Genomic DNA, 26,073 nt, shown 5'->3' with positions numbered 1-26,073 from the left:
TTTAATTTTAGTTGAAGTTTGAGTAATTATGTTATGCAATTTTTGTAGTTATATTTAGCTTTTTGATCTTCTTTTTATTTCAGTTTTAGTTTCAGTAATTTTAGTACTTTGATTTAAAGTACTTGTCAATATGTTTATTTCAATAACCAAAAACTATTTTCAGTATTTTATCAGTTAACAATATCCCGTTTACAGCAATAAAAGGTAACCTAAAATTATATATATATATATATAACAAAATGAATACACTTTTTACAGTGTGTTTGTCAGTAAAGGTTAGTCATCGTTAGCAAACACTCCCAGAACCATGTGTGTGTGTGTGTGTTTGTGTGTGTGTGTGTGTGTGTGTGTGTGTGTGTTTAAAGGCATTACTCAGCCAGTTCTGTGATATTAGTATCACAAAGGAGCTTCAGGATTCCAGTAAGAGAGAGGAGTTTTATTACATCTGATTCCTATCAAAGCTTCCTGAGAACATTGGCTTTCTCTCTGTTAAGGACAAGCACTGGCTGACTCAGTCTTTCTCTGAGAACATAACGATCCTCCACCTGCTGTTTGCAGCTCTTCAGTTCAGACAGAAGGATATTACACAGCACTAACACAACTTACACAACAAATAGTCCTGGATGCTAATTGGTTAAAACAGTTTCATTTGTGCCAGAAAGCATTATTTAACAGTTCTGACACAAAAATGTCCATTCATTTTAAAACTGGAGTACACAAGAAAACTGCTTACATGTTCACATCTTTACAGGCTTGAAGACAACTTCAGCATAATCAGACAGTAAGCACACATCTGGTTGTGGTTCCGGATTTTTAAAAACAGGAGTGTGCTGCTCTTTAATTTATATGTTTTCCCATGGAGAACCTACCACTCAGTGAGTTTGTGTGTGCGTTTGGGTCACAGCATTTATGCAAGGACACCTTTATTAATAAAGCTACCTCTGTGTGTGTGTTTGTGTGTGTGTGTGTGTGTGTGTGTGTGTGTGTGTTTATGTGTATGGAGAGAGAGAGGGCAGATGTGAAAGCCGACGGGGGCGGCGGGGTGGTATTAGAGGAAGAGGATAAATGGCTCTTTGATACTCAGACTCTCTGTACTTTTCCAAGTGCTTTGATGTCCATATAGGCGGAATGAGAGAGCAAAAGACTCCAGATGAAGGAGGAGAGCAGAGAGATTTAATCAGAGCACACTCACATACTGTAAACACAACATCAGGACTCGTATTACAGTCACTGCAACTGATGTGTGTGTGTGTGTGTGTGTGTGTGTGTGTGTGTGTGTTTGAGAGAAAGGGTGTAATGCACTATGCTGATGTGACCTTTCTGTGCAAGTCTGATGCTTTATGGGCCAAAACAGCCATATGCACACTGACCTGGCTATCTAAATGTGTGCACTTTCGCCTACATTTAAAATCAGTAATTATAGAAATAAAAAAAAAATAAATAAATTAAAAAAAAAAAAAAAAAAAAAAATATATATATATATATATATATATATATATATATATATATATATATATATATATATATATATATATATATATATATATATATCTTTGACGAGTGGGGCGGGGCCGAGAGCCGTGGGAACGAGGCGAGGCCGGTGGAGTGATTGGAAATGAGCGACACCTGCTCGACCCACCGGTCTCGAGTCCCACGGAAGAGATGGAAGGATATAAAACAGGAGCGACGACAGTGACGGACGAGAGAGGACCAGGCCTGGATTTTGTGCGCTGCAGGTGTCCATGAGGGGCTGCCGCGCTGTTTTGTCTTTATTTTATTATTAAAGTCATTTTGATTGTCTGCCGGTTCCCGCCTCCTTCTTCCCGATGATTATGAAGTTTGGACTGTGTTACAATATATATACAAACTGAATGTAATGGTTGACAGTAACTGAATGTTAATTGCATATATATATATATATATATATATATATATATATATATATATATATATATATATATATATATATATATATTTAATGCAATTAGCTTCCTTTAACCTGACTTAAAATATAATTTAATGTAATTTCTACTGAAACATAAAAGTATAAGCATGTATTAACCAGTTATAAGACTTTATATTGTTTTGTTTTGTCTTATGTGCACTTTCATTTATTTCCCTTCACTGAAAGTCAATTTCACCAAAACTCGAAAATACTCAACTCATTTAAAAACCAATTCATGTGAATCAAGCATTTTTAATCCATTTCTTCTGAAGAGACACCATCACTTTATATGATTATATGATTTATTTATAGCTATTATCACATATAAATATTGACCAGTGTGCATACATAGAGCACTTCAAATATGGTAAAACTGTACTTGCTTGAAACATGGTCCATGTTCATTGGATCGTGCATTGACATGCAACAATAATCCTTACTGGTTCTTGTCAAGAACACACAATTGAACTTCTGTTTACCATGTTTGATGAGTTTTATATATGTATCTTATAGGTTTATAACAACATGAGGGTGAGTAAATGATGAGTTTTCATAAGTATTAAAATTAGGCATTTGTAACTTGTCCTGCACAGGTGTTCTTTACCCTCACACAAACCTTGCTGCATTACTTTTCACTATGATTTCTTTTAATATGTTAATCTAGGGGACCCCCTGGCTGACCATCACACAAATACACACATCTTACTTTGAGTAACTGCCTCTAATTTCCTGATTGTTTTTCAGAGTGAAGACTTCCACATCTACACGCAGTACTGCACAAATTATCCAAGGTAAGAAATGCTTCCTGTGGTTTGTGGTTGTAGTTTACTTCCTGTGGTTTGTATGTCACCATCTGTCTGTCAATAAAGAGCTTTATAAGACTTCGACAGCCGTCTCAGATGCCTGTTGTGTGTGTGTGTAACAACACTGGAGTCTGGGAGTCTGTTCCTAAGGGAAACCCCCTGTCTGACTGTCTGACTCTCTCTCTATCACATGTACAATCTGCCCCTTTGTTTGTTGCATGTAAAAATGCACCAAGTATCCTTTTGCACTTTAAGAACAGCACCCCTAAAGAAGTTAATAGAACATTAAACTTTTTCAAAATGACATAAAAATGATATCAATTGGCCAACATGTTGAAATCTCTTGACCAGAGGTGCATTGCTAACCAACTAAAGGTCTCAAGGTCTGTCAATTCCATCACAGTTTAAAGGTTTGGTGTTTCCCAAAACCATACTTCCAACAAACATTTCCAAACATTTTTGCAAATTTGTATGGCTGGAACTACAGCTCTCATCATGCCATGTTTGGTATTAACAACAATTATTTGACATTCATTTGTTCTCAAATAATTTAATTAGGAGTTATTAATTATGACGTCATTACTGACTGCTCTATCGTTGAATGAACATGGTTTGAATGATGAACAAAGTGCTGCAAAGTCCCAGCATTTTAAGGAAGCAGCCGTGACTCATTTTTTTAACAATGAATCATACAGTTAGTAATGGATGACAAATATGCTTGTTAATAGGCATTGGTTACATAAATAAGGTTTTGTATGTTCTGCATCCATTTCTTTAGTAGACTGGCACTGCCGTGGTCCAAGTGGACCAGGCTAGTCAAAACTCAGGGCTTGCAAAACTAGCTTTACACTAACATTAGTGTTTTATTCCGTACTAATATAAACACGCTGATTCTGTTCAGTTCCTTCTGAATAGCTTAGCTTTGCTTGGTTAGCAAGCTACTTTGGGTCAACTTCACACACATTCGTGTGTGTACAGGTGAGAATCAGAGAGCGTTTTAGTGACTGAACAGTGGTGAGGTCTTGAATATAGGTTATCTCAGATTATTGTGAATATGTGTCAAATATATTTGCCTTTTGGTGCATGTATACGTGCAGAGATTTAAATCAATTCATAAGTCTGTAATCTGACAAAGTTCAACAAAAGCATTGACATACAACACCTTTCCCTTGCAAAATGCCACCCACACCCATGATTTCTTTTCTTTATTATCAAACACACACACACACACACTGGTGCAGCACGTGCTGTCACGAGTCCTACTTCTGATGCTAGGAGAAATTAAAAGTGACATGACTTAGTAGTAGTTTCATCAGATGCTGAACGGTGTGAGTATGAATGGATTCTTGTCTGGGCCACAGAGACCCTCTCTCCACACCCTCACACAGCTGTTACCCTAACCAAGGTCATATGGCACGCTCACACACACATACAGTAACACTCCTGAAAGCAATAGCTGTATCTCAGTGATACTGGGGTCATATTTCCCGTCGGGACAATGTGAAGTCTGTGCGCAGGACGCTGGAATGCGGGCACACACACACGTCTATCAGTCCCAGTGCTTTGTGAGGCGTGGTAGCAGATCCAATAAAGTGTAAAATCTGTGTTTTAACTGAAGGCCCCAACCTTACTCTCTCAACCGTGCATATACGTCTTGGTTGTGTGTGTTTGTTTGTTTATCCATGCAGTAATGTACTGTACATTAGCCCAAAATGTTTTTGGACACTTGATCACCCAAAAATGAACGTTCTATTCACAATTACTCACCAGCATGCAGTTCCAAACTTGCATAATGTTATTTTTCTTCCAATCAAAACAAACAAACATCCGAGATGCAAATTTCTATTATTGGATGACTCATTGGTCACACTTTATTTTGAGGTCCAATTCTTGCCATTAACAAATCATTAACATGACTTTTGCATTAAAAAAACTCCTAATTTGTTTCTTATTAATAATTAGTAAGGTAATTGTTAAGTTTAGGTATTGGGCAGGACTAGGGATGTAGAATATGGTCATGCAAAATACATGTATGTGCATTTTAATACTTATAAACAGCCAACATGTTAACAATAGGAACGCTAATAAGCAAATTAATAGAGTCCCTAGAATAAAGTGTTATTAAACTATCCCTTTTACATGTAGCTAAATTTTTTTTTTAAATCATTGCATTAGATAAAGTTTCGAACCAAGGGCCTGATTTACTAACAGCTTGTATCAGTGCAAACCCTCTTTCGGTATTAAAAAATAAAACTACTGTTAGAATTTACTAAAGACACGTAGTGGAAAAAATAGCAATAAAAAATATTTTTGCGGCCTGATATGCATTTGTAGTAGTTTCCCTTTCAGACATAAAATGTATGGGAAGAGAGGAGGAGAGTATTGAAATGAACCATGCACCTGTTAGTAGTTTACCCACACCTGATTATCATTAGCTTTGCTTAATTGTGTTTACACTAATTTGTGAAACTCTTAGTAGATTACATTGGTCATTATGAAAATGATCCAGCTGCATCTGTATTTTTTAATTTGTGCAATCTCTGTAGATCAACCGCAGAACTTTCCACTCCTATCACCGCAATTATGAGAATGCATTCTCATGTTAATTTATTTCCAAGAAAGATAGCATTTACAGATGTGTATATATATATATATATATATATATATATATATATATACAAAACTGACTTCATACATCCAGTAAAAATCACCAAACACCAAATCTCTGCAACAATGAACAATGATAATGTAATGACATTAAGATATTTTTAAGTGCACTTAATACTTTTTTGGCCATTGTATATATATTTTTGTTCTAGTCTGAACCTATTTATTAGAGACGTCAAGTCAATAACATATCACTGACATGTTTATATTGTGCATATCTGCCAAAGTCTGAGTGGATATAAAATAAAAAAATTTATTGATAACATGTGTTTGTGTGCATCTGCAGGTCTGTTGCTGTCTTAACAGAGTGTATGCGGAACAAAACGGTGGCAAAGTTTCTAAGGGAGCGCCAGGAAAGTCTTAAACACTCCCTTCCTCTCGGCTCCTACCTGCTTAAACCTGTCCAGAGGATCCTAAAGTATCATCTACTACTGCATGTTAGTACACAAACATCCAGAATGACCTTCCTAAACACACACAGACCCTAGACATAGTACACCTGTACACACGACTGCCCAGGCACACACACAGATGATGGGCCACTGATCTGAGATCACAGATGTACTGGTGTTTTGCAGGAGATCGCCACTCATCTGGAGAAGGATTCAGAGATGTATGATGTAATCCAGGAGGCCATCGAAACCATGCAGAGGGTTGCTTGGCACATCAATGACATGAAGAGAAAACACGAGCATGCAGTTAGACTGCAGGTTTGTGTACCCTACACACACACACACACACATACACACTGTGCACCATATAGAGTAGTATCAGTTACTTCACAAGAATACATGAAGGTAAACTGACCTGGGCTACATTCCCCAAAGAAGTGTAAGCCTAAGTGAATCATAGATTTGCCAATAGTGTCTACCATCTTTTTAGGCTTAGAAAAATATGGGAGTCATACAGTCGTTTAGAACAAAAAAGTAGCTGTTGTTTTGCTGTAGATGGTCTACAACAGAGGTGTCCAATTCTCCTCTTAGTTAAACATCTAAACCAGCTAATCAAGGTCTTCATGATTACTAAGCTTACAAGTAAATGTGTTGGAGCAAGTTGGAACTAAACTCCGGAAAAAAAGGGCCCTCCTGGAGCATGATTGGACACCCCTGGTCTACTATGACAGCACCACACAAGGCCACCAGCTAGTAGTTCAGTCGATCACACATTGAGAATTGGTCCTTGAAAGGAAATTACCATCCTTAACCAAATATAATCCACTACACAGCTACTTTAATTGGATTTTAGCTACAGGGTGCATGCTTTTTTATGGATGGGTATGTGGAAACAGATAGCAGAATATTATCAGACATAAACGTCATTCTGAACTTACCTGAAGTTACCTGATGTATGTGAAGAGTGACGCTCCTCCTCTTCTGCTCACACCTTCTCTCTTTCAGGAGATTCAGAGTTTGCTGACTAACTGGAAGGGGCCTGATCTGATTGGCTACGGTGAGCTGGTTCTTGAGGGAACATTCCGTATCCAGAGAGCCAAAAATGAAAGAACACTCTTCCTGTTCGACAAACTTCTGCTGATCACTAAGAAACGCGAGGAGACTTACACCTACAAAGCCCATATCCTGGTGAGAGTCCATATACCTACTAGTTTCCCATTCTGGACAAACAGGTCAAGGTGGTCAAGCTGGTGTTTCGTGGTAGCTTTAATTTTAGACTTTTCCTAAGTGGCCTATCAAGTCACCCTTGTCCTCACCAGCTGGTCATAATGCATTTCTCATTGACACTTGTTTCCGGAATATGCCATTCGGGGAGCAGCTTGCATTCTTCACATCTCTTGCAATGTAGCCATGGCAAATACAAGCAACGGTCTGTGCGTGTAAAGTTTGGTGGAAAATCCAAAGGCACAAATGAATCATTATGCAGCTACTGCAGTAAACAGCTTTGAATATTACTCACAGTAAATATGCAAATATACCGTGGTTTGAACCCTAGTAGTACAGTGTGAAAATAGACCTGCAGGGGAGGTGGAATTAAACTCTGATTCTGATCAAGCATTTTCTATTGTGAAAACAATGTATTTTACCAGTTTTGGCCAGCTCGATAAATAACTTATTTTTGTTAAGCATTTGCAGCAGTGTGCACTTTGATAAAAAGCAAACCTTTTGGAAAAACTGGACCCTCAAAGGGAGACCTCTGTACCTTATTTACCCCTGAAGGGAGTACTAAATGGCACATTTGACTAACTTAAAGTCACATACTATTACTACTCAAAGGTACTAGTGTGCAAGCTTTAGGTGTAAAGCAATTCACAAAGGTGTACTATTTTAGTCCTAAGCATAACATTTTTACACATATTTCTGACAGTGTGTAAATGAAATGTGCATAAATTGTTCAATAAAATGTTTGGAATTATAGATGATACTGATCTCTTTAATTTATAATCTGTTTCTCAAAATTTTTCCAGTGCTGTAATTTAATGATGGTAGAAGTCATTCCTAAAGAGCCCCTAAGCTTCACCGTGTTTCACTACAAGAACCCTAAACTTCAACACACTGTGCAGGTAATATTTCAAGCTTTCTCATACAAGCACACAAACTGCATGTAACCAAAGATCAGCGGGTTGTGTTAAACACACAGTGGAATGTCCAGCCTGAGGCAAGGCTTCTTACGGACAGCCAATCGCCTTGAACTTTACCCTAGTAAAACCACACCCCTTTACCTACAGGCTTCAGCATGTATGAATATACACACACAAAAGTGTGTGTGCGAGTGATGGTACGAGTCTCGCCTAAAGCCAGTGCTGGTACATCTGACCTTTATGTTGGACCCCAGCCGAGTAGTCATAACTATGATGTAGTATGTGCTACAGAGGCCTGAACTGACTGAACGCTTGTAAATCACCTTGCCTCCTAATTATTGAATGGCTCACCGTTATCTCAGCAGCTAAAACATGCCTGGTCATATGTACTCCAAGACTTCATAAACTCTTAAGGGTTAGTACATCCATCCATCCATCCATCCATCCAACCAACCAACCAATCAACTATCAATCTATCTCTCTATCGATATTCTTTCACAGCATTACAGTAATAAAAATGTAGAGAGTTAACCTGAATAATGAATCCTCACAGCGGCATGTTGGGTTTTACTGTCTCTGAAATGAACCATGTATAAATGCGTCACTGCTGAGTAGCGGTTCCAGTTAACCCCTTCTGTGTGTGTTAGTTACTGATTCCTCTGACGTTCACCCAGTTGATGAAAGTGTTTGTTTTGATTTTGACGACTGGTGTTGATGTTCTTTGATAGTGGGATGACTCGGTCACAGTAGTTCCAAAGGTGTGTCGGTAAATGATCTTAAACTTGCAGATTGTGCTGAGATGTCTCTAATCCACTTTTAGGCGAAGTCTCAACAGGACAAGAAAATGTGGGTCCTGCATCTAAAACGTCTGATCCTTGAAAACCATCCTGCCAAAATACCGGCCAAGGTTAGAACGTGCACACACGCACGTTGTCCTTGCTCTGCTTCTGTACAACTCTGTAATTAGGCAGCTGTGGCTGAATCTGGCTATTCACACTCAACTGTGTCACGATAAAGTAGTTCACTCAGAGAGAATAAAATAACTTCAAAGGTGGAGAAGAAATGTTTGTACTTACAGAAGAGACGACATAGTGCCACCCAGAGGCCCTTTAGTCAATTTTATTTTTATTTTATTTTACAAAAAAGGATCACATTTTGCCAACTTCTAAGCTCATTTAAATGTTTTGATTAATTTCAGGGTCCTTAAGTTTTTCTGCTGTGTTTATTTAATTTATCTTTAGCAAGGTAGATCATATGTAAATTTGTCAGAATCATATTTTGCCTCAAGTTAAGGGGAAAAAATTAATTCTCATTACTGTAATACAACAGCTAACCCCATTTTATCTTAATAGTTTAATTCATAAAATTAATCATGTCTAATTTAATATAAAAAGTACTGCATAAAAAAACAATATTATTTTTTTTATTAAAAATGTGTATAAATAAACGTTAGTTCATGAAATACTATAATAGTAAAATAAGTCCTAAAAGGAAGTGTTTAAGAAAGGTTTTATTTCTGTCTCTGCAGGCTAAGCAGGCCATTCTGGAGATGGATACTGCAAGTAAGCATTATTTTAACAATATATTTAGCACTCTCTGTATGTTTACGAAGACTATATTTCAGACACAATTCTTAACTTTTTCAGACCACCCAAGTTTTAACTACAACTCAGATGACAAGAGAGTGAACACTAAAGACGGTCCTTCGCCCCAGAGAGTGCGCAGGAAGACAGGTGAGACCCACAGAGAAATACAACAACACAAACAGTTTTTCACTGATCATGTTTACTCATTCTTTTTGTCTCTCCTTCTGTCTTGATGTTTCATCAGAGCCCTTATCTAAGTTATTAAAAAACTCCAAACATATAAGTAAGTAGCATTCATTTGAAAAATTATAACTGAGAAAAAAATTATAAAAATAATCTTTTAAACACTGTAATTTTTTCTTTCTTCTCTATTGTTGCTGTAGTATCTAGCCCAGATATTCCGAAGGTAAAGAACACCACCCATAGCATTAATCCATTATAAAAATCTGATGAAAAATCTTTACAAAGTAATAAAATAATGTATTTGCTCCTCACAGCGTTCTAGTTTGGGAGTCACTCTGTTATCACCTGTTGCCCATTTGGGTAGTATTGGCCGATCCCGTAGCCTTGTCAGCGAATCACAGGAATCTCTAGACCCTGGTGACCACAGTGATGTTGACGACGAGTCCCATCCACAGGATGCTGATGATGAGGACGATACTGGTCTGGTGAGTCTGAATTGACATTGACATGTTTTATTTTTATCCTATAAATAATTACTTAGGGTCTATTAAAATAGCTAGCAAGTACATGGTAGTTAAGACATAAAAAAGATATATCTACACTGTTTTCATTGATTATGAATGATATTCAAAGAGTCAACTTTTGCATGATCAGAGTTCTGGGGGCAAGCTGAGAGTACCAGGGAAGGGCAGCCGGAAAAGACTTAACCAGCAAGTGTCAGTGGACAGCATTGACCAGTGGAGAAACCACAACCTTACTCATGCAGACCTACAGGTAAGGACATAGTGTGATTCATGAAGTGGCTAGGACACAGCTGACATGGATAATTATTTTGTAGTTCCTGCAGCCCTAATCTTATGTATTGTAAAAGTGGCTATTATTTTTTCCCTGCAAAATAAGGTTATCACACCCCCTATCCTACGGGTTACCGCACCTCCAGAAGGAGACAGAGATGAACGCTACTCTCGCATGCTGGGAACTGGAGAAGAACCTTCCTTCCGCAACATTTGGACAGACCATCGAGTCCGGAGGGCTATGTTTCCAACTCGTCAAAAGAGTTTTCAAATTGATGATGATGAAGACATTTATCAGATGTTCCTGCCAGCAGAGAATGATGCAAGGAGTCATGATGCTGAGAGTGACCATGAGACTGGTGACCACCCAGAAAGACCCTGTAGCTGGCATGTTGAACAAACTAAAACACCACGGCTAGACCTCCCCACAAGCAGAAGCAGAATTCTTCGCAGGGCCAGCAGTGTTGGAGAAAACCAAAGTGAGCGAAAAAGCCCTACCAAGCATGCCCTACAAGAAGAAGAGACCACCAACCAGACTGAGTCTTCAAGCAATGAAATCTCAGGGTCATCTTCTGCCGAGCAGTTAACAATTGATGATATCGAGAATGTTTATGACAACATTAGTTATGAGGAGCTTCAGGCCATGGGGCTTGTCCCCAAGGATCAAGTTAACCATGGAGACTCTGAGGTATCAGAGGTCAAGTCTAGGATAGCACCACAAGTTATAATAACTCAGACAGAAACCGAGAGTTCATGTGAGAGCAATAGGTCTTCTGGTCAAGGCGGGGAGCCACCTGAGACATGTGAACTGCAAATTGTTGAGGATGAGGAGAATGTCTATGATACCATTGTCTTCAAAGAGCACCCAGTCCTTGCAGCTGAGATGTATCAGGTAAACCCAGAGAGTTTGCAGACATCTGAAGTAAATCTCATGGCTAGCCAGATTTTAGGAGGGTTTGCATCTGAGGAAAAACTCTGTCCTACAAATAAGACAGAGGTTGAACAGCTTCATATTTCCTCTGCTGCAATTTCTGACACTGAAGCATCTCAGCATTCCACAGCTGAACATACATTAGAGCAAGTGGATGAGATCTGGACGGATTTGGAAAACTACATCCGGAATAATGAAAAGAAGCCAGATAGACTTCCAGCTGCATTTCCTGTAAATGCAACAGACACTGCACGTAAAACACAGGACTCCAAAAAAGTACATGCTACCCCACGCAAAGTACACGACTCTCCACGAAAAACACATGACTCCCCAAGTAAAGAGAACAGGCTGCAACAAAGAGCTAGTGATTCCCAATGCAAAGCACAAGAATCTCCAAGTAAGAAAGCCCATAAGTCAAATCATTCTCCATGTAAATTACCTTTAAAAATGGTCCCTCTTTCTGCTGCATCTGGGTCACCTAACCCACCAGCCTCTAAGCCCAATTCAGCTCCCCAGATCCCTATCCTCAACATTCCCAAAATTGTAGAGTCTAGGTCGGACGAGAAAGATGAAGCATCTTCTCCTGCAGCACCTTGCCTTCCACTCCTTCCTCCCCCTGAGCCTCAACCTGGTACAGTGAAAAGCATCCGCAATAAACTTGCAAGATTAAGCAGCGGAAGCTTCAGAATGGATGATGAGGATATCCCTTCACCAAAGGACTCAGAGCTCCAGACCCTGTTTAGTAGCATGGACTCTGGCTCCTCTAGTATGCTGCTGAGTGTGGAAGCTGGGGACCAGTTTCTTGACCTTGGAGAGAGGGGCAAGAACAGAGTGTTCCTCATGGCTAGGCAGTACAGTCAGAAGATCAAAAAGGCCAACCAGTTATTGAAGATGAAGAGCATGGACCATGAACCAAGTTGTGCTAAGCTAAGGCTAAGCAAACAAAAAGACTTGGCAGCCATACTGGAAGAGAAGAAACAAGGTGGAACTGCAATAGGTAGGACATAACTGTGTGGCAAATGTTATTTTGTCTTTGTTCTACAATGTGTTATTCATAAAGATTAAACATATGATATATTGGTTTATGAATGCCCCTGTCTTTCTTTATTCTCCTTAGGTGCAAGAATAGCAGAGTACTCTCATCTTTATGAACAGGTGGTTTTTAAAGGTTCTCCAACCACTTCGCCAGTGCTGAAATCATCCATCAGTATTGCCGGCCCCCATCCACTTTTCCCCAGCACCAAATCCTCCCCTTCCCTTTCTGAGAGCTCTACCCAAGAGTCTGACTGGATGAACTGCACATACAGTAATGGAGAACTTGCTGATTTTGTACCTTGGCCAGCAGAAACAACAGTATGCACTTCAACCCCACAGAGAGGACTGGCACCTGCAAGTTCTACTCCTGCTTTGAAGAACCTCCCTCCTACTCCGAGTACTCCACCCAATCAGCGTTGGAGTGCTTGTGTGACACCAATTAAAGATGACTCTGATCACATTTACACTTCAATTGGACCACGTAACGCCAAGGTGTCACCCTATAACCGCTGCCAGTCCTCATCTTCACTGATAGACCAGACCAGAAAAGAGAATGGCAGGGGTCCAAGTAATCAGGTGTGGGAGGTCAAAGGAAACGAATCAAGGACACACATGCCGCGGCAGCATAGCCTTCCAGATTGCCCCATCCAGGGGACTTTAGACGTTACAACGCCATGTGATATCACACTGCGGGACTCACAGCAAATATTGGTGCTCAACAAAAAGGTGCCACTGAATGCACAAAGTGCCACTGAGAATTATCTGGCCAACTTTAAAGACACTGGAGATGATGACGATGACTATGTAGAGATCCGTTCTGAAGATGAGGGAGTGGAGCAGAAGCATGAAATTGCTCAGACGCACAATCTGCCTGGACAGCAGGTTTCCACTAACCCTGAGATGGCTATGCAGGGATACCTGTGGAATGATCCGGACTGCAGCCAGCAAGGTGTGAATGAGCCTACTATTGTCCAGTCACTGAGGGAAAAGTTCCAGTGTCTCAGCTCAAGCAGTTTTGCATAAGAAGCAGCAAAGATGGACAATATGTCACATACTTACCACAAAGGAAGAAATGAGACACATCAAACTTAAACTTCCACATGGAACATGTTACACAGCTTAAAGACACAACACAAAGCACAAGACATACTACATTTGAACTCTAATTCATTGTACTTTACAGAGCTAAATGTACTCAACAACATACAACTTGTAAATTATGGATTCAGCATTATTCTGCTCATCTCTACACTTGAATTCAGTTCAACATTGTATTATATATCCAAGCAGAACACTGTACACAACATCTGATTTATCTTATCTTCTTATGTTATCTCGTTTTCTTAATATGAAAAACCAATAATTATATCCCATGAAAATTCATGTACATGTCAGAACATGTTTTAAGAAAATGAAAGACACACATTTGCTACATGGGCTTTAATGGCAGGCACTAGTTAAACTTATTTCTCTCTAAAGCTGTTACAATATTCTCAAACTACTGGTTATAATAATCTAGTACATGTATATAAATGTTGCCATACTAGCTTTAAGATAAGCCACATACGCTGCACATTAATGGTGATGTTAATTCAATTATATGCCATGATTTCTGTGTAAACAACAGTTCCTTAAACCAATAATGAAATATTTTCCTTTTAATTGTGTAGAAGTTAGTCAATTTGGTTCTGTAGGTGGCTGCATCTAGAGGAAAGTATGCTAACATCAGCCAGTGACCATTCAGTGTGTAATTTGTAATATTTTCATGCCACATTTTTTCGAGTCCAGGAATACATAGAATCCATATATATTTTACCATGCTGTACATTAGGTATATATATATAGGTTTATCAGTCTGTAAAGTCATAAGTATACTTAAAAATGTGATCTGTTTTTTCTAAAATATAGTTACAATCAGCCATGCCTCAGATACAAGCACATCATCAGTAATTATGGCATAAAATAACTTATACTGCTTTTAGATTTAATTTTTGCTAGCATCATTTCAGGTACACATCTCGTAAATGTAATTGGCAAAAAAAGACAAGACAATTTAATTTATAGTGTGTTCATTTTAGGTTAATCTGATTGTGTTCAGGGACCATGGTGGATATTAAGGAGTTTGACGTGTCACAAATGTACTGTAATTGGATGTAAATTTGAGTTTAATACTGTGTTGTCTGATCATTTAATTGTTTAGTGTTTAAAATATTCAGCATTGGCTGTCCCCACCCTGTCTCTGCCTTTAAACTACGCACTGTTTGGCTCACACACTGCCTGTCTGTCATCCCAAAGATTTAGTGATTTTCACAGCACCTTTCAGTTTATTTTACTTATTTATTTACTTCTGGGAAAATGTTATTTACCCCCCATAATTAATTATTATGTTTTGAATGGTGGTTCAGCTGGCTGTGAATATTGAGTCTCTGAGTCAAGTCTCTGCTTTCATGAGCAAGATGTTACCTTAAAATGTTACATTGAAATCTCCTATAACCAAGATCTATTAAGTACCATTGTAAATAAACTGAATTTACATATGGATGGAAGCTTTGAGAATGAAGTATGTTTATATAGTTTTTCTTTCACTTTTATTTAGTTGTACATTTTGTTTTGTGTTTCACTGGTTGGGACTGTTATCAAATTGAATTGTTACTGTTGCACTTTCCCTCCTTTTAAACATTCTGTTTGTAAAGATTTTAATTTTAATGAATGTTGCCATTGCCTATTTCAGTGGTATTAAGTTGTTGCCCTTTTTAAAACTGCCTAGTTGTAATTGGTCAAAGATGTAATGTAGGCAACAAATAAACATTCAATTTAAACAAAACTGCTCTTGCCTTTAGTTTTGAAATGACAAAGTTACATGTTTGTCTATTTAATTTTTCTACGGTCACTTTATAATAAGCAAATGAACCTCTAGTGTCATTTGGATCATTATGTGTCAGAGGTCTCCGGCTCAAATTTTGATTTTGTCAACTTTTTTCCTGAAATAAGATAAATCATGTAAAATATTAAATGTCACAGATGCTATTATTTTTAAGAGGAAGGCCTGAAGAACAAATAATTTTGAAATTAGAAAATGTATCTTGTTACTCACTATCAAAACAATTGCATAGAATGTACCTGTCTGAGTGCAATAAGTATTCTTTTTCCAAAGTCTGCATGCCTGTAACAAAAGAAGTATTAAAGATGTGGGGCCTTGAAATTGAAGATTTCAAAATAAAAGTTTATTAAGAACTAAAATATGAAATCATACTGAAATATCTTAAATACTTCTTGAGTTACATGCATGCAAACTTTGAATAAATAAATAGAAATATGCCTATAAATTAGATTTTTCTTTAAATCAGAAGGAAAAACTAGTTTGTTTTAAATACTTGTGTATGTGTGGACATGGCCTCAATTCCTGGAGGGCCACAGCTCTGCACAACTCCAACCTTAATCAAACACACCTGCTCCAGATAATCAAGCTCTTCAGGACCACTGGAAACTTCCAAGCAGGTCTAAGTTGGAGCTAAACTCTGCAGAGCAGTGGCCCTCCAGGAACTGATTTCAAGGCCACTGGTTTATAGGCCTGTGTGAAGAAAGCCATTAATACCAAACTTTAGTACTCACAAAACGATTGTTTAACAAACTATTCTGCAAACTACTTCCTCTCACCGCTGCTTTCTGATGGTTTGGAGAACAATCACTCGAGCTGCCCACTGTCCTTTCACAGAAACATACAGTGAGTATGTCGAGTGTAAAAGTTAGTAAGGCAGTTAGTAATTCCTGTCTAAATTCTCCACTTGATCATTACATTCATGTATCTGTCCACCAATCATCGTCATACGACAGGACCGAACACCCTGATTCCTGAAACTTGACAGGTGTGGTGTACTAGTAGATTAGTAGATTCTTTGTATTGAGTTGTACAATAAGCACATTTTTGCCTCTTTTTGTATGTGCGTTTTAATGAACAATAACAGCCATTATAAAAGTATAAGAGGCTTATATAAAAGGAAATACAGACAAAAGATGCACAGTCAGTTGACCAACAGTGTGAAGGAAAACAGACTCACCCAGTTTCTTCTGTCGTTAATGAGGTTTATTTGTCACAAGATTTGACAGCAGAGTAACAGGCTGCTTATACACAATGAAACACAGTTTTCTACATTGTGCTATGACGGTACAACCACCTCCACACACAGGCAAAACTTCTGTATTTTTTCTTTAAAAAGCAACTTAATGCATTAATATGTTAAGTACAATTATGTTCTAAATGCATTATGATGTTATCTATTGATTTTAATGTTTTTAAGTCACAATTTTGGTTTTATAGTAAAAAAATTTAGTCTTTAGGGATAACTCATTAAACCTCTTTTGTTAGTGTATTGACCAGACAGTGCTGATCTATAGCAGTGTCTCCTTCACCATTGCAAGCATAACACTCATTCTCACTATCACAGCGGTAGAGAGGAACATGAGCCACAATCTTCTTGAAGTTCCTCTGAAGTACTTCTGGATCTTTCTCAACCCAAAAGATATTCTTAAAGACAAAGGCTTTCATGGAACTGTGCTTGCCCCAGTTCTCCAGGCCAGCCAGAATGTTATAATCGCTCAACTCGTTAAGGCATGTTTTAACACAGGGAGATTTGTAGGTGTAGAAGATAGTACAACTTTGCTCTTTTCTTTTATTTAACAGGTCTTCCATGGGTGTTGTTGTTTGAAGGTTTTCAGTGGAAGTGAGTAAGAGACGCTCTGCGTGTAGACTGTATTTCTCCAGTTTTTTAACACCTGCTACAATGAGCTCTTGACCTGTATAAAGTGGATGTGACGTTTGCACATCTGGACTCTCATTATTCAGGAAGTTGTTCTGTGTAGGCTCAAAACCCTCTTTACATTGAGTCTCATCTACATTGATGGCGACGGCGTACTGCTGTGGGTGGTTTTCCACACTGAAAGTTTGATAGCTGAAAAAAAAAAAAAAAAAAACTTAACCTAAAGCAAACACACGGTGGATGGAAGACCTTTCATACTGTTATAATCTTTATTGCTACTTTTAAAGGTAAATATATATATATATATATTTATTTATTTATATTTATATATTTTTTTGCAGTGACATCAGGCGTACTTACTTCTGATCAAAGAAGCGTATAATACGACCAAGAGTTTGCATGTTCACAGTCTGTTGCTCAGCACTTTGAGACAAAAGAAATAGCAGGAGGAGTCCTCTTAGTGAAACTGTGGATACCTAGATTGATCAAATTGAAAACACAATCAAATAAGAAATAAAAATGCTAAAAAATAGTCCAAATGTGGGAAATTAGTATCAAAACTAATGAAGTTACATACCATGGTGGCTGTTGTAGATGATGTGTTGAATGGGAAGCAAATGTTTGTATATATAAGTATACTCTGCTCATGCAAATGTTTATGCAAAAATACTCTAACTGTCAGTTGTATTACTATGATAAATGATTGTAAAAAGGTAGTAGCCTGCTATATGAACCCAAATATCAAAAGTAAATGTTTCTTGATGTTATCCAACATGTTTGAAGTTATAGGAGCATGGAACGGTTTAAATTAATTCAACATGGTTAACCAACTGAATGTTAACAATAAAATGCATAAAGGGAAAAATCCTATTTTTACTATTGTAGCACAATCAGCATACAGCTTATTTCATTTCATTTCATTTCTTTCTTTTCTCTGTAGATATACTCATCTTCAAACATGAGGAGATGGGGTGGAGGAGGGATGCTGATAAACCATCAATGGATAGAGGTAAGTCAGCTGTATTTATACTGTCTGGTTTGGTTCTACACCAGAAACACAAATATTTTTAATGCTTACAAAAATATCCTAAAATATAATAAGAGGTACAATTAGCATCAAGCAACACTTGAACGTTTAATTATTAATGTATTTGTTTAAAAGTCACTTTAAACCATCATCGAGTGCTTGTAATAACTTCCAATTGTAAAAATACCATGTTCTGTATACAAAACACATACAGAAAATATACCGTAATAATCACATATCTTTTTGCTTTCATATATGTGTAGAAAAATGTTTCACTCGATTTTGTAAAATGGTCAAAAAGTTCTCTTTGTTCAGACACCAACGACAACAACATCTCGACATCCAAATTCATTGAATATTGGTTGAAAGTCCTCTACTTTGGTGTTTTACGCTCGTGCTCAATACAGTCTCCTCAGCTTTTAGTACCACCGCATTGACCTTTTGGGTAACGGCAGAACTGGCCACGTGATGTAATGCTCAAATCTAATTAGTCGTCCCGTGTCTGGCTTTGCAAAATTAGACAGTGTGTTACATTATATAGTTCATTTCATACACACTATATTTTTTAAATGATGGACAGGTTCATAGAAGATTTTAAAACATCTGATTCTCATTAACCACACTTAACACTTCACTTAGTGGTTAGAGAGTTTGACTCCTAACCCTGGGGTTGTGGGTTCGAGTCTCGAGTCGGCAAAGCCACTGAACCCCCAACTGCTCCCGGGGCGCCGCAGCATAAATGGCTGCCCACTGCTCCGGGTGTGTGTTGTTTGTTCACTTCTGTGTGTGTGCACTTAGGATGGGTTAAATGCAGAGAATAAATTCTGAGTATGGGTCACCATACTTGGCTGAATGTCACTTTCACTTTTCACACACATCTCAATTTGTTATTTTTACTTATTTACTAGTTATTATATATTTGTAAAAAACAATCTTTCAAAGGTAGGCCTACTCTATTTGCTGTGTTTGTGCACTTCTGAGAAATGAAACAAGTGACTATAAACACATTTATGAGGAAAAAGCAGAAATGAGTACAAATTACTATATTTGAATTCAAATATGTGTGACAATGTAAATTTAAAGTGTAATGTAAATATTTTAATACAAACCTGATTCCAAAAATGTTGGGACACTGTACAAATTGTGAGTAAAAAAGGAATGGATTAATTTACAAATCTCATAAACTTATATTTTATTCACAATATAATATAGATAATAGGGCTGTGCAAAAAAATCGAATGCGCTCCTGTGATTAGAAGTACTTCTCCAGCACGTGCGTTCAGATCAGGGTTGTCAGGTTTGCAAAACAAATCCTGCCCACTTGCTTCTCAAAAGTAGTCCAAAAGTAGTCCAAAACTAGCCCAATTGCGTTTACAGGAGGTTGCCCGATGAAAAATTGCATCACGGGGTTAAAATACACGTTTCTTGGCAGGGTTGCCTTGGTAAAATTCGCATTTTAGGGGCTAAAAATCACGTTATAGGTATTGGGGTCGCTTCGAACCGTGGACATGAAAAACAACCGCAGACTTTTACCAAGGAAGCCCTGTCAAAAAATTTTTTGTATTACAAGTAATTGGGCAGGTTTTGTTTTGAAAACCTGGCAATCCTGATCTGAACGCACGTGCTGGAGATATACTACTAATCACAGGAGTCCCTTTACTGACAAGATGCGCATGAAAATCGCATTCGATTTTTTGCACAGCCCTAATAGATAAAATATCAAATGTTGAAAGTGAGACATTTTGAAATGTCATGCCAAATATTGGCTCATTTTGGATTTCATGAGAGCTACACATTCCAAAAAAGTTGGGACAGGTAGCAATAAGAGGCCGGAAAAGTTAAATGTATATATAAGGAACAGCTGGAGGACCAATTTGTAACTTATCTGGGGTGAAAAATAGTGGAGCAATCAGTGTTAATTTTGGCAGGCATTTTTAATAGTCTTATTCTTAGTCTTGAGACCAAAATGCTTAATAGTCTTAGTCACATTTTAGTCATTTGAGTCTATTTTATAGTTTTAGTCTAGTTTTAGTTGACAAAAAGTCATTCCATTTTTGTCAACTTTTAGTCATTACTTTTAGTCAAGAGTTTTAGCCAAACTGTAGTTACCAAAATTTATTTCTGTATATATATATATGTATATGTCAAAATCAAAATTATGTCATTAATAACTCACCCTCATTTTGTTCCAAACCAGTAAGACCTCCATTTATCTTCTGAACACAGTTTAAGACATTTTAGATTCAGTTCGAGAGCTCTCAGTCCCTCCATTGAAACTGTGTGTACGGTCTACTGTCCATGTCCAGAAAGGTAAGAAAAACATCATCAAAGTAGTCAATGTGACATCAGAGGGTCAGTTAGAATATTTTGAAGCATCGAAAATACAATTTGGTCCAAAAATAGCAAAAACTACGACTTTATTCAGCATTGTCTTCTCTTCCGTGTCTATTGTGAGAGAGAGTTCAAAACAAAGCAGTTTGTCATATCCGGTTCACGAACGAATCATTCAATGTAACCGGATCTTTTTGAACCAGTTAACCAAACCGAACTGAATCGTTTTAAACGGTTCTCATCTCCAATAAGCATTAATCCACAAATGACTTAAACTGTTAACTTTTTTAATGTGGGCTGACACTCTCTCTGAGTTCAAACAAACCAATATCCCGGAGTAATTCATTTACTCAAACAGTAAACTGACTGAACTGCTGTGAAGAGAGAACTGAAGATGAACACCGAACCGAGCCAGATAATGACTCGTTCACGAGTCAAGAACCGTTTCTGTCAGACGTGTCCGATTCGAGAACCGAGGAGCTGATGATACTGCGCATGTGTGATTCAGCGTGAAGCAGACCGACACACAGAGCGTCTGAACCAAACTGATTCTTTTGGTGATTGATTCTGAACTGATTCTGTGCTAATGTTATGAGCCTAGGTAAACTGAAGGCTTGAATCAAGGGCAATCATCGCCAATGACGCCATTACGTAGAGCGCAAAAGAACCGGTGAACCGTTTTCTTCAACCGGTTTATTGAATCGAACCGTCCGAAAGAAGTACTGGTGATCCAAAAACTGATGCAACCGGTTCTTGACTCGAGAACGAGTCAGTCTGTTGTTCGTTATCTGGCTCAGTGTTCATCTTCAATATTACCATCATTATATCGACCCAGTTAAGCCACATAGAGTGCCAAAGTCCCTACAGCATCTTCGTGACCCAGGAAAGGATGGATGTGATCTACCCATCCTATTCCAGCATTGCAACACCCTCACACACCTGGTAGCAGTAACAGAGACACAGGCAGCTGCAATTGAAGCTCAGACGAGACTGCAACATCGATCATCTGTCTGGTACACATCAAGAGCAGGAAGAATAACAGCTTCAAATATGCATGCCGTTATATCCACTAGTGTTGAGAAACCAGCCACATCAACTGTGTCAAGGGTGTGCTATCCCAAAAAAACAGCATCCTCAGCTGCCATCAGATGGGGGATAGACAATGAAGGAACAGCAAGGCAGGCCTATGTCACACTGGCAGGACCTCAACACACATACTTAAAAGTGGAGCAATGTGGATTTATCATAAATCCATTATTTCCTGAGGTTGGGGCATCGCCTGAATACCTTATTCACTGCACATGTTGTGGGAAAGGCTGTCTGGAAATCAAATGCACATTTAAGCACCGCAACAACTCCATCCTGCAGGCTTGTGCAGATGACAGCACTTTCTGTCTCCAGGTACCTCATGGGAAGTTACACTTGAAACAGACACATATGTACTACAGCCAAGTACAAACACAGATCTTCGTTACTGGGTCACAGTTTTGTGACTTTGTTGTGTGGGCACATAAAGACTGTGTTGTGGTTCGGGTCTTAATTTTCTAGATCCAATCATGTGCTAGTTAGAAAATAAAGCCACGCCCACTATTTTTCCTCATTTAGTATTCCGTTTCTCTCTGAAAATACGTCACAACATTGGAGAAAAGTCCTTTGCAACTTCCGGTTCATGCAGACTTTAACATGTACATTTATTTTACATCTTTTGTTGGTTAAAATTAATGACAGACGGGTATTTATTTGGAATGCTTTCTTTTTAAGATGGAAGGCATGCATGAAATACTGACATACGTTCAGTTTTCAAGTTTCAAGTACAAACACAGATCTTCGTTACTGGGTCACAGTTTTGTGACTTTGTTGTGTGGACAGATAAAGACTGTGTTGTGGTTCGGGTCTTACCAGATGCAGACTACTGGACAACAGTTCTAAAGAGGGCACAGCAGTCCTTCCACAAAGTTTCTCTACCTGAGCTTGTGTCTAGCTACTATACTCAAAAAGCCTCCACAAAGACCTGTTTCAACAGAGTTACAGCCATCTCACACAAAAAGGACAAGAACACATACATGTGAGAACAAAGACTCTGGTGCATTTGCAAAGTGCCTGAACACCTGGATGACATGGTGGCTTGTGACATTGAGAATTGTGCAGTCCAGTGGTTGTGAAAACATGAAAACAAGACCAGGATCCAACAGCGGATGAATGAACGAAGTTTTTATTTATGCTGAGGACTAATCAGAGTAACGAGACCGCCAGTCCTCTGCTGGAAGACCAGCGGGGAAACTTCACCGGTATCCGTCAGACAGCGGCGAGGGGAAGTGAAGAGCCCGCCGACAGCCAAAAAATCTAGTAACCTCCTAACAGAATAGACAGGAGAACCATCCACTAGACGAGAGGGGGTGGGGGGCAGGGGATGAAATGTTGGTATTAAGGGAGGACCTGAAAACAGGCTTAACCCTGGATACATGAAAAACAGGGTGCACCCGACCAAGAGAGGAGGGCAACTTGAGCCGTATCGCAGCTGAACTAAGGACTTTTGTGACCTGGTATGGACCAATGAACCTGGGTGCCAATTTGCGAGAGACAGCCTTGAGAGGCAGGTCCTTGGTAGAAAGCCATACCTTCTTACCAGTTGGGCTGTGTCCTTGGCAAAGGGGAGTTTAGGTAGGGGCACAAAATGAACCGCCTTAGAGAAGCGATCCACCACCATGAGAATAACAGTGTAACCTCTCGAAAGGGGCAAGCAAGAGACAAAATCTAGGGCAATGTGTAACCAGGGACGAGAGGGAATGGGCAGGGGTCAAAGTAAACCGATGGGAGGACGATTAGAGACCTTGTTTTGGGCACAAACAGAGCAAGCCCATGGTGGGCCACCAGAATCGCTGGCGGATGGCAGCCAGAGATCTCTTGACTCCTGGATCCTAGACTCATTACCCCACTGAAGGACCTCCGGATGTAGCGCAGCCCGCACGAACAACGACCCGCCGGACACTCAACTGGTACTTCCTCCCCTCGTCCGGGCCTCCTCTACCCGTCGCTCGACGTCCCAGGAGAGGACCCCTACCACCACCCCCTCAGGGAGAATTGTCTCCGCAGGGGCCTACTCTCCTGATCGCTCGAACTGACGGGATAGGGTATCGGGTTTAACGTTCTTCGAGCCAGGCCAGTACGAAAGGGTGAAGTTAAAGTGACCAAAGAAGAGTGCCCAGAGAGCCTGGCGCGGACTTAGCCTCTTGGCCGAACGGACATATTCTAAATTCTTGTGATCCATCCAGACGAAGAAGGGCAGCGCCGACCCCTCCAACCAGTGATGCCATTCACCCTAGGCCAACCCCACCGCAAGCAGCTCACGGTTGCCAATGTCGTAATTTTGTTCCGCAGGGTTAAGGCGATGGGAAAAATATGCACAGGGGTGCACCTTCCCATCCTTACTGGTATTCATAGTGTCCTGTGGGGGTATTGAAGGCTGTCTTCCACTCATCGCCCTCACAAGCTTTTCCGGTCAGCAGTGCGATGACATAAGCAACCTTCAGGCGCTCCGTAGCGTAACGACGTGGTTGCAGCGCGAACACCAGCGAACATTGAGAGAGAAATGCCCGACATGAATTCGGATCCCCATCATATAAGGGCGGATTGTTGGCGTGCGGCTCGGGCTCGTGCTGAGAGAGAGGCTGAGAAGCCGCCAACGCGGTGGAGGACAGAGCCGCTTGCAGTTCGCGAAAGCGGACAATTAGCTCTGTCATTTGGGCAGTGAGGGTCTCCACCTCCTGAGCGGTGGATGAGAGCTTGCTGGCTTGGTGGCCGAGGAGAGCACCTTGATGAGCGATAGCCGACCGAACGAATTCCTCACCTGCTGGATCCATACTCTGGTCAGTCCGTACTGTGAAAACAAGACCAGGATCCAACAGCGGATAAATGAATGAAGTGTTTATTTATGTTGAGGACTAATCAGAGTAACGAGACCACCAGCACTCCGTGAGGAAGACCAGCGGGGAAACTTCACCGGTATCCGTCAGACAGCGGTGAGGGGAAGTGACGAGCCCGCCGACAGCCAACGTCAAGGTGAGTAGATTCGGCTGTATAGTGGATGCTGGCCTCAGCAAGCGAGAGATACCATGCAGACAAAAACTCCCCAGAGTACTAGAGGTGCCAGGCAGACAGAGAGGGCAAAAACAGGGACACCAGACCGACAAGACAGGGGAAAAGAAAATGATTAAAGCAGGGTCAAAAACCTCGGAAGGCAAGGAGAAGATTAGCGCTTCTAACAATGCTTACAGACTGGCACAAGACAGCAAACACAAGGGCATGATAACGGGAAGATAATAAGTGCAGAACAGGGTGCAGGTGCGGGAGAACACATTAATCACATTAACAGGCCAGGCAGGGGTCGATATCCAACAAATCCAAACATAAACAAAACACGAAGGCAAGGCAAGGCAAGGCAAGGCAAGGCAAGATGACGGACCTGAATTAACATCAACATTAAACAAGGACTCCGTAACACAGACTCAGACAGACCGGGTATAAATACACAGAAGGATAATGAGGGAACAGGAGACAGGTGGGGAACAATCAATTACTCAACAAGGAGGAAGGTGACCAAATAAGGGAACAGGAAGTGATAAGGTGACAGACACCGTGAGAAAGGGGGACATCTAGTGGAAACCCAGGGACACAACCCAGACACTGTGACAGTACCCCCCCCTCTACGGAGCGGCTCCCAGACGCTCCACGACAGACACAAAACTGAGACCAGGAGGGAGGCGGACAGGTAGAGGCTCAGGGGGAGGGACGGAGGGCCAGAAAAGAAAAACATGGGGAACAGACACCGGAAGTGTGAACACCAAACAGGGAGACCAGGAGGGAGGAGGACCGGAGGAGGTTCAGGGGGAGGGACGGAGGGCCAGACTGACAGAGAGGAACAGGGACAGGAGTGAACACAAGAACAAAAAACAACATGAAGCCCCCCAGGGCGGAGCAGAAGACCACCACGTCCTTGTGGTTGAGGCCAGAGTCCTCCAGGGCGGGGCAGAAGACCACCACGACCGTGTAGTCAGGGCGAGAGCCCCCCAGGGCGGAGCAGAAGACCACCACGTCCTTGTGGTCGAAGCCAAAGTCCTCCAGGGCGGAGCGGAAGACCACCACAACCGTGTGGTCAGGGCGGAAGCCCCCCAGGGCGGAGCAGAAGACCACCACAACAGTGTGATCAGGGCGGAAGTCCCCCATGGCGGAGCAGAAGACCACCACAGCCATGTGGTCAGCACGAGAGCCCCCCAAGGCGGAGCAGACCTGCGTGTGGCCGGACCAACGGGACGACGAAACTCTGGTAATCCCCTGGTGTCTTTACTGGACTCCAGAAGATTGGTGCTGGCCTGACTCTGCTTGCGAAGATCATTGGTGACTGGCATTTGTTCATGAAGACCATCGGTGACTTGCACTTGTACATGAAGACCATCGGTGACTTGCACTTGTACATGAAGATCA

General features: G+C 40.2%; 1 pseudogene; it reads left to right on the top strand.

Moving 5' to 3' along the window:
- LOC132117877 (pleckstrin homology domain-containing family G member 1-like) overlaps positions 1-14,881 on the top strand; it is a 34,806-nt pseudogene extending 19,925 nt beyond the window's left edge.
- Positions 14,882-26,073: the final 11,192 nt, after the last annotated feature.

This window comes from Carassius carassius, chromosome 37 (genome assembly GCF_963082965.1).
Source record: "Carassius carassius chromosome 37, fCarCar2.1, whole genome shotgun sequence".
In the NCBI taxonomy this organism is placed as follows: Eukaryota; Metazoa; Chordata; class Actinopteri; order Cypriniformes; family Cyprinidae; genus Carassius; species Carassius carassius.
The sequence above is the reverse complement of the archived record's forward strand: the minus strand, read 5'-3'. Positions and strand labels throughout refer to the sequence as shown.